Genomic DNA, 15,577 nt, shown 5'->3' on the forward strand with positions numbered 1-15,577 from the left:
AGTTTAGAAGCTGCATTCGCGCGACTACACTACACCCGCTCCGCACCACAGTCTGCGTCCCAGTTTTAAAAAATTCCCGCGAAAACAGTATTACAGAAAACGGTGTGCTTTAACAAAGTAGAACTATTTTTATTTTGAAACGTGTGTTGGAAGTGGGGTGAAGGCTTCTCTGTACACAAAATTAGAAAGTCACAGGTTACCCTGCTCACTCAGGAACTTTGCTTTCAAAGCCTCCCGGATGCACAGCGCTTCCCGCTGGTCTCTTCTAATCGCCCGGCTGTCTGGCTGTGAGTAATCAGCAGCCAGGCTAATTTCCTCTACCTCCCACCCCGCCATAAAGGTCTCCCCCTTGCTCTCACAGAGATTGTGGAGCACACAGCAAGCTGCTATAACAATGGGGATATTGGTTTCGCTGAGATCACAGCGAGTCATCAAGCTTCTCCATCTCCCCTTGAGACGTCCAAAAGCACACTCCACCACCATTCTGCACTTGCTCAGCCGGTAGTTGAAGAGTTCTTTTTCAGTGTCCAGGGCACCTGTATAGGGCTTCATGAGCCAGGGCATTAGCGGGTAGGCTGGGTCCCCGAGGATGACTATAGGCATCTGCACATCCCCAACAGTTATTTTGTGGTCCGGGAAGTAAATACCTTGCTGCAGCCGTCTAAACAGACCAGAGTTCCTGAAAACACGAGCGTCATGAACCTTGCCCGGCCATCCCACGTAGATGTTGGTAAAACGTCCCCTGTGGTCCACCAGTGCTTGCAGCACCATGGAAAAGTAGCCCTTTCTGTTAATGTACTGGCTGGCCTGGTGGTCCGGTGCCAGGATAGGGATGTGAGTTCCATCTATGGCCCCACCGCAGTTTGGGAATCCCATCGCTGCGAAGCCATCTATGATCGCCTCCACGTTTCCCAGGGTCACTACCTTTGGCAGCAGTACATCAACGATTGCCTTGGCTACTTGCATCACAACAACCCCCACGGTAGATTTGCCCACCCCAAACTGGCTCGCGACTGACCGGTAGCTGTCAGGCGTTGCAAGCTTCCAGAGGGCTATGGCCACTCGCTTATGGACAGTCAGGGCTGGTCGCATCCGGGTGTCATTGCGCTTCAGGGCAGGGGACAGCAACTCACAAAGTTCAAGGAAAGTTCCCTTCCGCATGCGGAAGTTTCGCAGCCACTGTGATTCATCCCAGACCTGCAGCACTATGCGGTCCCACCACTCAGTGCTTGTTTCCCGTGCCCAGAATCGCCGTTCCACGGCATCAACATGACCCATTGCCACCGTGATGTCCTCGGCGCTGGGTCCCCTGCTTTCTGAGAGGTCTGTGCTACTCTCACACTTCAGGCCATCACCGCGTTGACGTAGCCTCCTCGCCTGACTTTTCTGCATCTGCCTCAGGGCAACCTGTATGATAAGCTGCGAGGCGTTGAGAGCGGCCACAACTGCAGCGATGGTTGCAGCGGGCTCCATGCTCACAGTGCTGTGGCGTCCGCGCTGTCAATGACTTGAAAAGTGCGCGAAATGATTTCCCGCCGGCGCTTTCAGGGAGGGAGGGAGGGCGGGAGTGAGTGATGGATGGATGACGACAGTTACCCAAAAGCACCCTCGACACATTTTTTTACCCAGAAGGCATTGGTGGCTCGACCCAGAATTCCAATGGGCAGCGGGGACTGCGGGAACTGTGGGATAGCTGCCCACAGTGCACCGCTTCCAATGTCGACGCTTTCCCCGTTAGTGTGGACTCACAAAGTCGAATTACTGTCCTTAGTGTGGACACACACGTTCGACTTTGCAATATCGATTCCAAATATTCGATTTAAGTAAAATCGAACTACTCTCGTAGTGTAGACAAGGCCTAACACGGCTGCTACTCTGAAACCTATCTACTGAAAGTTATACCAGTACAATCCCTGGTAACAGGACTGCAGTTATATCAGTAATAAGGTGCTTTATATCAGTATAACTTATGCTCCTTCCCATACAGGAATAAGCTATGCTGGTATTAGCACTTTGATATCAATATAACAGCATCCACCCCAGATGATGGGTGAGTGTTTATACTGCTTAACTATATTAGTATAATTTAGTTAAAGTGGTACAACTGTGATGGTCTTACATTCTTCTCTTCCCCCCACCCCCATGGCAAATTTCATTATTTTTCCTGAGTGAAGGCATTTAAAACCATGCTATTATGGGATTGTAACATTCAGTCAAATGCTGTTGTGAAGGGGGTAGGAGGAAAATCATAGCGATACCTGGATAGATTGATGTTGCCTTCCTCTTAAATTACACTCAGCCCTGGCTCTTACGTTGTACTAATCTGATTTAAACATGCCATTCAACTTGTCTCATGGCACAAAAATGTAGAAAAGAGATTTCTGAGTTGACTGTGACATTCAAAATTAGTTGTTCCTGATTTAGGCATAGCAACTTCATTCAGAACTCTATTGGCAGTATTTTATCACCAGTATGGTATTTTCAAGGATTAACATTTTGAACAGGTGGTAGTTAGCTGATATTAGGCATGAGTCTCTTTAAACTTATGGTTATCAATGAATTGTTAGGGATGGCTTCCAATGAAGGGTTGTGTGCAGTTGAAACATAACACAGCTACTTACAAAGAAACTGATGGCATGTCTACACTACAAAATTAAGTCAAAATATGGTAACCCTATGTAAGTTAGGTTAAGTGTCCAAAAAGAGGACACTCCACGGGCACAGGCCCTGGCCCTGCCCCAACTCCGCCCCCTCCCCTGGACCCTTCTGCCCCTCCCCCTCCCCTGCTTCCCGCGAACATTTGATTCATGGGAAGCCTGAAGCAGCAGGCAAGCTGGGGCGTGGGAGGCGCGAGGAGACGCGGCTCTGGCCCCAGCGTCTCCTGCCCAGCTTGGCTTGGGCCCCGCACCATCAGGCCCCGGCCCTGGCCCAGCCCCCAGCCGAGCACCGCCCGGCCCCCGGCCAAGCCCTCCTGGCCGGCCCCAGCCTGGCCCCCAGCCGAACACAGCCAGCCCCGGGCCCCGCACCGCCGGCTCCGGCCCCGGCCGAGCGCCCCGGCTCCGCACCGCCGGCCCCAGCCTGACCCCCGGCAGAACACCGCTGGCCCCGGTCCCCGACTGAGCGCACCGCCGCCCCCGGCCGAGCACGCCCGGCCTGGCCCCAGCCGAACACAGCCGGCTCCGGCCCTGGCCGAGCACACCGCCGCCCCCGGGCCAAACACCGCTGGCTCTGGGCCCCGCACCGCTGGCTCCGGCCCCGGCCAAGCACCCCGGGCCCCGCACCGCCGGCTCCAGGCCCCGGCTGAGCACACTGCTGCCCCCGGTTGAGCACCGCCGGGCCCGGGCTCTGGCCCCGCACCGGCGGCTCCGGCTGAGCACTGCCGGCCCCAGCGGCTCCGGCCCCCGGCCAAGCACCACCGGTCCCTCCCTCCCTATTTTCCCGGACATGTCCGGCTTTTTGGGATTTCCTCCCGGACAGGGATTTGAGGCCCAAAAAGCCGGACATGTCCGGGAAAATCCGGACATATGGTAACCCTAACTTACATCTACATACAGCTGCCACAGTAATTACATCATTTGTTCGTATCTGCACTTTGCTCCTTGTATCGGTGGTGTGCGTTCGCACCAGGAGTGCTTGCACCGATTGAACTCTGTGTGGGGCATAGTGGGACAGCTTCTGAAAGGCAGCAACTGTCAATGTAAGGAATGCAGTGTCTACACTGACGCTGCGTCGACCTAACTACATCGACATTGACTCTATGCCTCTTGTGGAGGTGGCGTTATTAAGTTGGTGTATCAGGTGATTTACGTTGACAGGAGTGAAATTTTAGTGTAGACATTTACATAGTTAGGTTGACGTAAACGGTCTTCCATGAACCCAACTCTATAGCGTAGGCCGGGGCTTAGGATGCAAATTAATCTAGATGCTGTCTTGGGAGTCGGGGGGGAGACAAGTGAGGAGGCATGATGATAGGACATTTAAGTCTCTTGCTTTACTGGTAATTGGACTGGATGGTTAAGTACTCTCTCCATAATGGCTTGTTTCTCCCTCCGAGTGTGGAAGGCAGCTCCAGCGTCATGTTTGACCATGTGGACTACAAAGGGTGGCATCTTCCAAACTCTAGCACATGGGGTTGAGTAAAGTAACCCAAGACCTGAAATAACATAGCTTCATGGTTTTGGCTCAACCTAAGTATATTTTGTTATTTTAGTTCTACTTAACCAACATTTATCTTTAAAATTAAAGCTTGTAAGTCCTCAAAAAATGTATTCAGTATTCAGAGTACATGCTTAAGATTTGGGGAGGATTCACTATATTCTTCATATATAAAAAGAAGTTGAATCCCTGCTTTGAGTGCAAAACATAACCTAAAGTCCTAAATTATGGAGTGATGCAGTCCTCCATAATATTTTATTCTCTCAAATCTATTCCAACATGCCTCTTTCTATTTTTGCATGTTTTAGTAATTAATAGTATTGTCCACAATTTGTTTTTGTACAATCATGCAGAAAGACAAACATTCTGCCCAAATTTTTCAGTTAAAAAAAAAAAAACAAAGTACAGGTGAACGGGTGGGGGAAAGGTGAAGATAAGTACCTGTCTTGTTAAGTCTATGGATCTTTTCATAGCCCAGTAAACAACTTCTGTCTTCTCCAACTTTGTGTAGGAAAAATCACTTGCTTTATAGTAAAATAGGGAATCATGGGGTATGACCACTTTCAAAAGAAGCTACTTGTTTCTCAGTGGATCTAAGGTAGGAGTGGGCAAACTTTTTGCTCCGAGGGCCACATCTGGGTATGGAAATTGTATGGTGGGCCATGAATGCTCACGAAATTGAGGGTTGGGGTGTGGGAGGGAGTGAGGGCTCTGGCTGGGGGTGCAGGCTCTGTGGTGGGGCCAGAAATGAGGAGTTCAGGGTATGGGGGGGGGCTCTAGACTGGGGCGGGGGGTTGGGATGTGGGGAGGGAGGAGGGCTCCGGCTGGGGTGCAGGCTCTGAGGTAGGACTGTGGATGAGGGGTTGGGAGTGCAGGAGGGTGCTCTGAGCTGGGACTGAGGGGTTTGGCAGGTGGGAGGGGGATTAGGGCTGGGGAAGGGGGTTGGGGCACAGGAGAGGGTCAGGGGTGCAGGGTCTGGGCAGTGCTTACCTCAAGCAGCTCCCAGAAGCAGCGGCATGTCTTCCCCCCCCCCCCCTCTGGCTCCTACGTGGAGGCGCGGCCAGGCGGCTCTGTGCACTGCCCTGTCCACAGGCGCTGCCCCGTAGCTCCTATTGGCTGCGGTTCCTGGCCAATGGGAACTGCGTGGGCAGCGCTTTGGGGTGGGGCCCCTGACTGCCCCTACGCGTAGGAGCTGGAGGGGGGACATACTGCTAATTCTGGGAGCCACACAGAGCGGGGCAAGCCCTGGACTCTGCTCCCTAGCGGGAGCTCAAGGGCTGGATTAAAATGTCTTGAGGGGCGGATGCAGCACTCGGGCCGTAGTTTGCCAGCTCTGTTTTAGGGAGAATGCCTTCCGCCCTGATCAACTTTTAAAAATGGAATAGAAGTTTGCTATTGTTTCCAATAATGATTTAGCTCTACCAGCACTGGCAACTTTGGGATCCTTTTTGTTTGAGCATTGATTAGGTGTGCACTGAGCAAGGTTACTTGGCACATTGTTATAAATAGGACTTACGTATACCTGAAAACCAAGAAGTAGTGTGACTGTTATTTACATGATAAGCTGGGGGAAGAAGAGATGCACACAGGACATGGGTGGGAGAGGAGGAAAAATCTATATGGTAGCTATTGCCAATATAGTGACAAAACTGATTACAAACCACCCTACACTGGAGAAAATAGAATCCCATCAGGGAATGAAGCAAAGTATTTGAGCGAGTTAAAGGCAAGGTGGGTAGCAATGCTACAAATTTATTTTCCTGTGTAGTTATCCAGAACCAGGTCATGCATTAGACAGACATTGTTAGTTACCGTGAGAGTTGAGAGAAATAGATCGAATTTCAATTAAAAAACCACAAACCCCTTCCCCATTTAATAGCCAGCATCCAAACCTATGTGAGTATTTTTCAGGCATTGTAGCTCAATGTAGTGATGTAAAATCTCCGCTAGAATAAGTCATTCTACTATGCTGCCTATCGTATTTCCACTCCAGTTACTTTCCAAATTTGTGCTTATTGTGTGACAGATGTGTTTGCAGATATATAACTCAGCTTGCATACTGTTGTTTGAAATGTGTTGCATAGAAAGCCGGAATGATTCTACCTGTTTTTCTTTGTCTTAAATAGAAAATTAGACTGTACTGTACAGTGTTTTAGCCTTATTGGTCCCAGCATATTAGACAAGGTGGGTGAGGTAATATCTCTTATTGGACCAACTTCTTTTGGTGAGAGAGATGAGCTTTTGAGCTTACACAGAGCTCTTCTTCAAGTCTATTGCATAAGCCTGCTTTTTGTATACTGCAGGCTGGTGGATGTGCAACAGATTAAAATGTGATGTAGATTGTATGCATAGTACCAATAATCTTTTGTAGAATATTTTTATTTTTTGTGACCTCTTGAATTTATTTTCCTTTGCTAGTAGGCTATTATGCTTCTTATTACATGGGATGACATAGACAACTGCTGTGAACACTGAGCACTTTAGCCTTGACTCGGAATAGGGCCTCTGAAGCCAAAGTGAGCATGTGTGTCAAAGGGAATCATGGGGGAACTGAAGTGGATGGATTGTTGAACCACTACTGCTTTTCGTACTACAGAGATAGGGTGCATGCAGAGTGGCAAAGGGCAGGTACTGGCAGAGCAGGGAGAGAGGTCAACACTTCGATTCTTAAATGAAGATAAATATTTTCCCAGTAACTAACTATAATGACAGCAGCTCTAGGAACCCAGAAATCTCACTTGCCTGAATCTACCAAATCAGCCCCAGCTGGAAATTTTTCGATAAAAAGCTGCTTACGTGCCTCAAAGGTCTGCCATCTCCATTGCTCAGTCTCCAGCTGTCTTTGGCTCCTACATAGGGTGACCAGATGTCCCAATTTTATAGGGACAGTATTGATTTTTGGGTCTTTTTCTTATATAGGCTCCTATTACCCTCCCCCCCCCCAATCCCGATTTTTCACTTTTGCTGTCTGGTCGCCCTACTCCTACGTCCTTGCAAACGGAACTATAATCCTGGCATCTTTGGGTTAGGGTCCTGCACCCCTGGTCCTTTCAGCTGTTTGTGGTGTACTTTTAGATGATCAGCTAGACAGACTCTCGAGTACAGGGGTGGGCAAACTTTTTGGCCCAAAGGCCACATCAGGGTTGCGCAACTGTATGGAGGGCCAGGTAGGGAAGGCTGTGCCTCCCCAAACAGCCTGGCCCCTGCCCCGTATCCGCCCCCTCCCACTTCCTGCCCCCCTCAGAACCTCCAACCCATCCAAACCCCCCTGCTCCTTATCCCCTGAACCCCCCCCCATTCCTGGGACCCCCCGCCCCCTATCCAACCCCTCTGCTCCCTGTCCCCTGACTGCCCTGACCCCATCCAACTGCCCTCTGCTCCTTTTCCCCTGACCACCCCTTCCTGTGACCCCCTGCCCCTAACTGGGGACTAGGCTCCCCGGGCGGGAGCTCAGGGGCCAGGTAGGACGGTCCCGCGGGCAGAGGGAAAATACTTGAGTATTTTGTCTAGCACACTGTGGAAATGGTAGGCTTCCTACCCAGACCTGGATCTTCTGCAGGGGAGGGGGTTGTTTTTGTTTGTTTGATTTATTTTTGAAAGTTCCCTTAAGCTTATAAGTTTGTCCTCACCAATGCATTGTACTATGGAGAACTTCAGCTACCAGCTTGGACATCCAGTTATACACCAGTATATTTATAGAGTCCACCCACTCTTTTTGGATGTCTGCCTCACCCTATAATATGATTGGAGCTTGAACGTCTGTCTCTGCCCAACTGGAGGGACATTCATAAGATTTTCTTTGTTCAATGTGAGAGGGGAGAATTCAGTTAACAAGTTGTTGCAGATCAGTTTTTTAAAAGTTTGGAAATGGCTCACCGTTGTCTATGGTGAATGTAGTACTGTTTGTATGTGGAAGTAGCTTCTGACCAAGTTGATCCCAGTGGAGTGTAGAAGACCAGGGGTTAGCAACCTTTCAGAAGTGGTGTACCAAGTCTTCATTTATTCACTCTAATTTAAGGTTTTGTGTACCAGTAATACATTTTAACGTTTTTAGAAAATCTCTTTCTATAATTCTATAATATATAACTAAACTATTGTTGTATGTAAAGTAAATAAGGTTTTTAAAATGTTTAAGAAGCTTAATTTAAAATAAAATTAAAATGCAGAGCCCCCCCGGAGCGGTGGCCAGCACCCAGGCAGTGTGAGTGCCACTGAAAATCAGCTCACGTGCCGCCTTTGGCACACATGCTATAGGTTGCCTACCCCTGTAATAGACTAATTAAGTACCTTACTTTGAGATAATAATAGGAGGCCAATTTGCAGTTTGGCAGTTACAAACGTATCTGTAGAACAAGACTGAGGCTGGATCCATTCTGCCTTCTGAAACTGTACAATTGTAAACCATCTGGAACACTTGTGTGTGTGTGGATGTGGGGCATGTTACAAATATTTTAGAAGGAACAAAAGGTACTCACATTTCTCTATATGTAGAGCTATTTTTCTTGGTTCCACAAGGGTGTACACAAGTAATGTATCCTTTAAATTTAGTGGGTTTGGTTTTTTTGAATCGTATGCTGTATTTTTACAACAGGAATCTCATTCATCTCCAACTGTATAAATTGTTGCGAAGAAATTAATATGATTAATATTTAAGATTTTTAATTGCCATGTCTAAGATGACTATCTGTGTGGGTGTTTCTGAAGCACTTTCTCCAGCAAAGATATAATTGAAGCATTCTATGCGAAAACATTTTTGTTTCACAAATAGTTGCTGAGTGGTTCTTATGCTAAGGTTTCTCACTTGGGTAAGCACGAGAAAGTTCTTTGTAAGGATTGTTTAACTTCTTGTGCTTCACACATCACAAAGTAACCAAGTTAGCACAGTGACTTGGCATTCTTTGTGTTTTTGATAGGCATGTAAACTTTAACTTAAATTCTACCTAATGAAAACCACAGTGGAGCATCAGGTAAGATTAGAATAAAATTGCAATTATGTATACATTTTTTAAAACTATAGTTATGAGGCTTCACAAATTCTAAGATTTACTATAGAACTGAGTTAGTCAATAGGCGGACCGCAGGCCATGTCCAGACCACCAGATGCTTTTGAATGGACCAAGAAATCTTTTTATTTACTTATCATTATTGTTTTTTTCTTCTCTGGAGTCTGGACTTTGATACCTTCACCAAGAAACTGGGATCTTGACAAAATAATTGACTACCCCTACTATAGAAGAATCTAGTCAACACAAATGCTTGTATATTCTGTCTTCTGTGGAAATTCTGAAAGGTTTCAGATCTAGCTTTTAGAGTTGGCAGATTTTTATCAATGTACATCATGGGAAGAGAGTGAAAGATGCAGACAGGGTTTGCTCAGATACTGTAGTGATGGGCAACTATATAAAAGCCCAGATAGGTTGCAGTGCTAACATTCTTCTTTAGTTGAAATAGTCTTAGGCCCAAATTCTGCTTTGATTTTACACCCTGTATAATCCCACTGTCTCTTATGAGCTTGCATTTAATGGATGTCAGGGCCGAGTTTCTCTGAAAATTCAGGAGACTTTTAAATTCTGCTTTTATACTGGATCACATGATGATATTTAATCCAGTGATCTGCAGTCATACAAGTTATTTTTGGATTGTCACAGGTTACCCCCTTTCACCTTAGCTGAGGAGCTTATGTTTTGTTTTGTTTCTCTGAAATTAATAGGTGTCTACAATGAAATCTATCCCCAGATATCAGAGTTGTTACATATGTTTTGAGCCTACCTCTTGAGCAGTCGTCCATATTCTTGTCATAGCTGTTTTTCTTGTGTTGCACTTTCTACAGAGTGCAGTGTGCTGATGGCCAAGTGAAATATACAAAAACTCCTAATTTCTTGAATGTCAGTCTGGTAGTTAGGCCCAACATTTGTGTGTGTCTGTATCCTGTGATCGATTTGGTTATTTAAGCATCATTTCATTTCATTTTATCCCAGCAGCACCAGTTTCCTCTCTGGGACCCAAAATGTACATTTAAAAAAGTCTTATGCAGCAAATTGTTAATATTTTAATATTCAAACACAATGCAGAGTCCTTATTTTGATAGTTACAGGGTTAAAAGTTCCACTGCAATCTACATACTACAGCTCTGTACTAGTGAATAAAGCCAGAAAGTAAAACTTAAATAGTAACAGACTGGTGCAATTTCACTATGCAAACAGACAAAAATGCAAAATGAAAACATGCTGCATGAATAATGAAACGTAAATGTTAATTAAAAAGAAAATTGTTAAAATGTTTGATAGAATAAGATCCTTACGGGAACATGGTTAAGAAATTAAGTTTAAAACAAAGTGTCCCTTGTAAGTACAGCCACAGGCTAGCATATATAATTTAAGTACGTTAATTTATTTTATCCAGTCATCTGTACTGGAAACAGAGTAAATCTCTGACCATTTCCCCAGATTTGTCAAAATGCTACACCCTGACATCTCCCACCCAGCTTCAAGTTAATCTGTTACTATTGTTTTTTGCATGAGCTAAGATCTGGACTGTATGTGGCATAGGCAAGTGTAGGAAAATAAAACTTTTAATGTGTTAAATGCATGCTGAAGTGTGTAGTGAAGTGTCTTGACTCAGCAAGCTGATGATATCCTGAGGTGATCTCTACGGACATACATTTTTAGAACCCCAAAAACTAATAAACTAAAGTAATAAACAAGCAGAGGGGGTGTGTTTTTGTTTTTAAATACTGTAATTTGTAGTAGAATTGTGTATAGGTCTTTGAGAGCTACTGTTTGCTTGGCGCATGCTTAGTTATACTGTAAAACCTTTCCATATGTGTCCTATTCTATATACAGACTGAGATCAAGCAGCATGTGTATTGTTCTTTCACACTATGGGCTGGCGAAGCCAGAGCCAAGAATTAAGGGATTAGGGGCTGACAAAGATAGTACTTTTTGTTTAGGGTTACCATATGTCCAGATTTTCCCCAACATGTCCGGCTTTTTGGGCCTCAAATCCCCGTCCGGGAGGAAATCCCAAAAAGCCGGACATGTCCGGGAAAATAGGGAGGGAGGGCCCGGCGGTGCGGGGCCAGAGCCGGGCCAGGACTGGCGGTGCTGGTGCTGGGGGCCAGGCTGGCAGTGTGGGGACGGGCCGGGGGGGACGGGGCCCAGACGGGGCCAGGGGTGCTCTGCCGGGGGCCGGCACCCCAGGGCCCGAGCCGGGCGGGAGACGCTGGAGCCAGAGCCTCTTGGCCTGGGCAGGCCAGCAGCCGGAGAGAGACGCTCGGCCAGGGGGGCCAGACTGGGCGGTGCCGCACCCAGCCCCAGCTTACCTGCTGCCTCCCTGTTTCAGGTTTCCCGCGAACATTTGATTCGCGGGAAGCAGGGGAGGGGGAGGAGCAGGGGGCGGAGCATTCGGGGGAGGGGGCAGAGTTGGGGCAGGGCTGGGGCAGAGTTGGGGTGGGGCCCCGTGGAGTGTCCTCCTTTTTTAAAACTAAAATATGGTAACCCTATTTTTGTTAAACTCTCTTGCTCACAACTCTCTAAATCAGAAATAGGTTCCACAGGTACTAAGCTACAAAAAGTAGAGGTGCTTCCAAAGTTTTCACCAAAAAAAACCCAATAACTGAATAGCTGCTAGATATTCCTCTTAGTAATTTTCTCTTAACCAATTTGAGATAAATTCCAGTGTGTTAAAGGTGAATCTGTTTTTATACATTGTGAGGTTGTATACTTGTGTAGAGAAGCTAGCCGGGGCTTGTCTCTCTCCGGGGCGGTAGGGAACCACACCGCCTCACTACCTTTGGGAATAGCTCTTGTGGGGAATTAGTCCAGCCACGGGAGTCGTCCTCTATGGCCTTAGTGAAGGTACAAATAAACACAATGAGCCCAGACCCTGGGTCGGGAAGGGGTTGGGGGAGGGGGCACTGGTGCGTCAGGTGCTCAGGCAGGGGCTGAGCAACAACAGTATATAATGGCAAGCCCAGGCCCTAGGTCAGGGTGGGGCAATGGTGAGTCAGGCGCGCAGGCAGGGGCTGAGCAGTAACAGTATATAAACAGTAGGCTCAGGCCCTAGGTTCCAAAGGGCCTGGGAGAGGGGGAGACTGCCACCCGCGATGCAGGCCTTCCCACTCCACTGCATCCCAGCCCAGGGCCCTAGCAGCAGCAGAAGACCCTCTGCTGAGTCTGTGAGGATCCTGGTCGCAACACACTGACATGGGTTCTGGTAGTGCTGCAGCCAGACTAGGGTCGGCTGCCCCCAGGCTACTTCCAGACTCCCCCTCTTGAGGTACCTGGGTCAGGGTGGTGACCTGAGGGGATCCAGCACCATGGGGTCCTCAGGATAGCTGGCCAGGCGCAGGCTCGGCAACTCCTCTGGGCAGCTGGCATGGGGCAGGCTCAGCAGCTCCTCCGGGTAACTGGCGCGGGACAGGCTCGGCAGCTCCTCTGGGTAGCTGGCACGGGGCAGGTCAGGCCAGTCCTTGGGTTTTCTGCAGGCCGCTGGGCTTTCTCAATCGCGAGCTAGGTCAGATGCGTCTGGCCTCCCTGGCAACTGCTTCCCCAGTGAGCCCTGAGGTCAGGCCTTTATACTTCCGGGGCAATGCCTGACCCTCTGGGGGGGGCGGGCTCAGAGCTCCCTGGCTCCGCCCACTCTGGTGTCTATTGGGGCTCATCTCTCTCCGGGGTGGCAGGGAACCACACCACCTCACTACAACTTAGAGTTTGAGTGTACTAACTGACAAACTTTTAATTTCTTCCTCTCAATTTGCTTTCCTCTTTCATTTTTACACATTCAAAACTGTTATCTAGCTATACATTTTTCTTTCAATTAACCTTGGTTTCTTTTAAATATCATAAACCTTTCCTCTCTTTTAAATAAAAGGCTTCTGGTTTTGTTTAAGATTAAATTAGTACTTCGGACATTATTTCAGAAGTCTCTAGGTAGTCTGTATTCTCAGACTGACTTACATACAATGTTTCTTAGTTAGGATTTCTATTTTTGATATCTTTATTTGCAGCCATCACATAAAGCCACATTTAGCCAATTGGCTAAATTTTCAGCCTTATGAAAGTCATGCCATGTTTTTTTTTTTTTACCATGGATGATTTATAAAAGTGCTTGTAAAAGAGTCTTCTAGTAGTGAGTAAAGCCACTTGTAGATCACACAGTTTACTGTTGAACACCAGCAGCTCTGTGTTGCATCTCAGGTCTCATTTACAGTTAGGACATTGGGCTGTCATTTTTGCTAATTTTGAGCCAAACAGTCCCCTTTTGTGGGGAAAAAGTGTGAAGGAGAAAAACTAAGTAAAAAAAAACAAACAAAAAACTTCTCAATTTCAACTAGCTGAAATCTTGATTCATATTCCCTTTAAGGGGATCAGGAAAACAACAGAGACGTGAGGGGCTTGCATTCATGTGGAGCCAGAGGATTAGCAGGGAATCCACGCCCCCAACCCTACACCTCTTGGGGCATGCATTTGAAGAGCTGAGTTCTGTGACTTCACATTTTGTCTGTGCTTTTCTTTGACCACAACTCTGTGCTACTCTTCATCTGAGTGGCTGTCGGATATGGAGTTCTAATGCAGCACTAACAATTGTTTTTACCATTCACAGAGACTGTTCTGATTTTTACCTGCCCTCTTTTCAATTCTGTGGAATAGGGAGAGAGGGTGCTGCAGAAGGAGAGCTAACAATGTAGCCTCTCCTCCCTTTCTTCTCAGGCTTTTCCCTCCAATTTTCTCTCCTTTGAAGTGGAAGAGAAGAGAGACTCATAACTCAAAAATAGAGAGATGCTTTCTCACAGCTGTGCCTTCCAAATTTGGTATGAACATTTTAAAAAAGGTTCAAGTGACTTTGACAGTACATTTCTCTTTGGTTGAGGCAAGCCAGATTCGTTGATCAGATTAATTGAACTCTGAAGATTCCTAACTAAGGTGGTATTATTGAGGTGACAGCCAAAAGTAGTCACTCAGTTAACACGTGTTTTGCTGTTTTGGAATCTTACATAACTGTTGCATCAAGGCTGGTCTATAACTGCTTGATTTGGGTTGGACTGTGTCATGCACATTAGATAACATTCCCTCTTTTTATATGAACAACCATAAATAATTCCAGTAGAGTGCTTGCTACTTTACAACCAGTCTCTCTTAAATCGCACTCGCTCCATACCTCTTCTGAGTCTACTTACATTGTATATATTTTTGTCATGCATACATAAATCCTTAGAGAAAACTTTAAACATAAACTTGGATTTAAATCATGCCTATTTATATTCTAGATAGTACTCCCCAAAGGTACAAAAAATATTTAGAATATTAGAAAATGCATCAAGGAAATGCATTACAACACTTTCTCACAAAAGAACCCACCAATTATTACAATACGACTAAATGAAATACAAGATATGGAAGAGCTCTGATGATAAACCAGAACTGATTTGAAGATTGCTGTGCTTCAGCCTGTGAACTCATTCTAAAACACAATAAACACACCACTACCACTTTGACCTGAATCTACTCTGTACTATGTCTAGAAAGGTAGCTTTTTCTTACTTATTCAGAATGTACAATAAGTAACACCTATCTACTAACCAAATAGAACTCTGCATTAAGGCCCTGATTCATGAAAACATGTAAGCATGTGCTTAAGTCTCAAAGTCAATGGGACTTAAGCATATATGTTAAGCACATACTTCGGTATTTTATTGTATTATGGCCAAAATATTTGTATAGCCAACTGTACAAATGCTATACAAACTACTAGTTGACCTTTTAGTTTACAATGTAACAATATTGCACTATATTGTTGTGGTATAATTTCACACAATGTACCTTTGCATTTTCTTATGTAGAATTGTACATCAGATACCTGATGCATTCCACCTAAAATCTGTGTACTTGCTTGTGAATATCTCTGTAAAACAATTCCTTTTTAAATAACCCCAAATTGTCCACTCGTACACACTCTGTCTCGTGTTTTTTCCATTGGTACTGTACCATACTTGTATCCCATTCAGTCACCCATACTCCACTGACACCTGGAGGTTCATTTTAGCAATATGTGTATCACTAAATTAATTTTACAATTTAACAAAACTACACTGTATGGATTTAGGAAAATTCAAACTAGTTGTAATCAGGGTGTATTTGATTTAAATCACTAGTCAGGAAGACTCAATTTAATCATGGATTTCTACATAAAAGTGCATTTTTTGTTGGTTGTTATAACCTTAATAAATATTCTTCACAACTCGGAGATAGATGTAGGTTTCATTTTTAGGAGGTACACACTATACATTTTTAAAGTGATTTATTTTGAAAACTTTTCAGATTAGTTTTACAACTATATCAGAAAATGAAAGATAATTGAAGCAGATATTTATGGTAGCTCTTACTCTTTTCACCAGTCCCCTCCAGTGTGTGTGTGTGTGTGT

General features: G+C 45.9%; 1 protein-coding gene across 2 annotated transcripts in view; it reads left to right on the forward strand.

Moving 5' to 3' along the window:
* The window catches only part of GALNT7 (polypeptide N-acetylgalactosaminyltransferase 7), a 121,359-nt gene that overhangs the window by 37,480 nt on the left and 68,302 nt on the right, over positions 1-15,577 (forward strand). The gene's annotated exons all lie outside the window — the stretch shown is intronic.

The sequence above is a fragment of the Trachemys scripta genome, chromosome 5 (assembly GCF_013100865.1).
Source record: "Trachemys scripta elegans isolate TJP31775 chromosome 5, CAS_Tse_1.0, whole genome shotgun sequence".
NCBI lineage: Eukaryota > Metazoa > Chordata > Testudines > Emydidae > Trachemys > Trachemys scripta.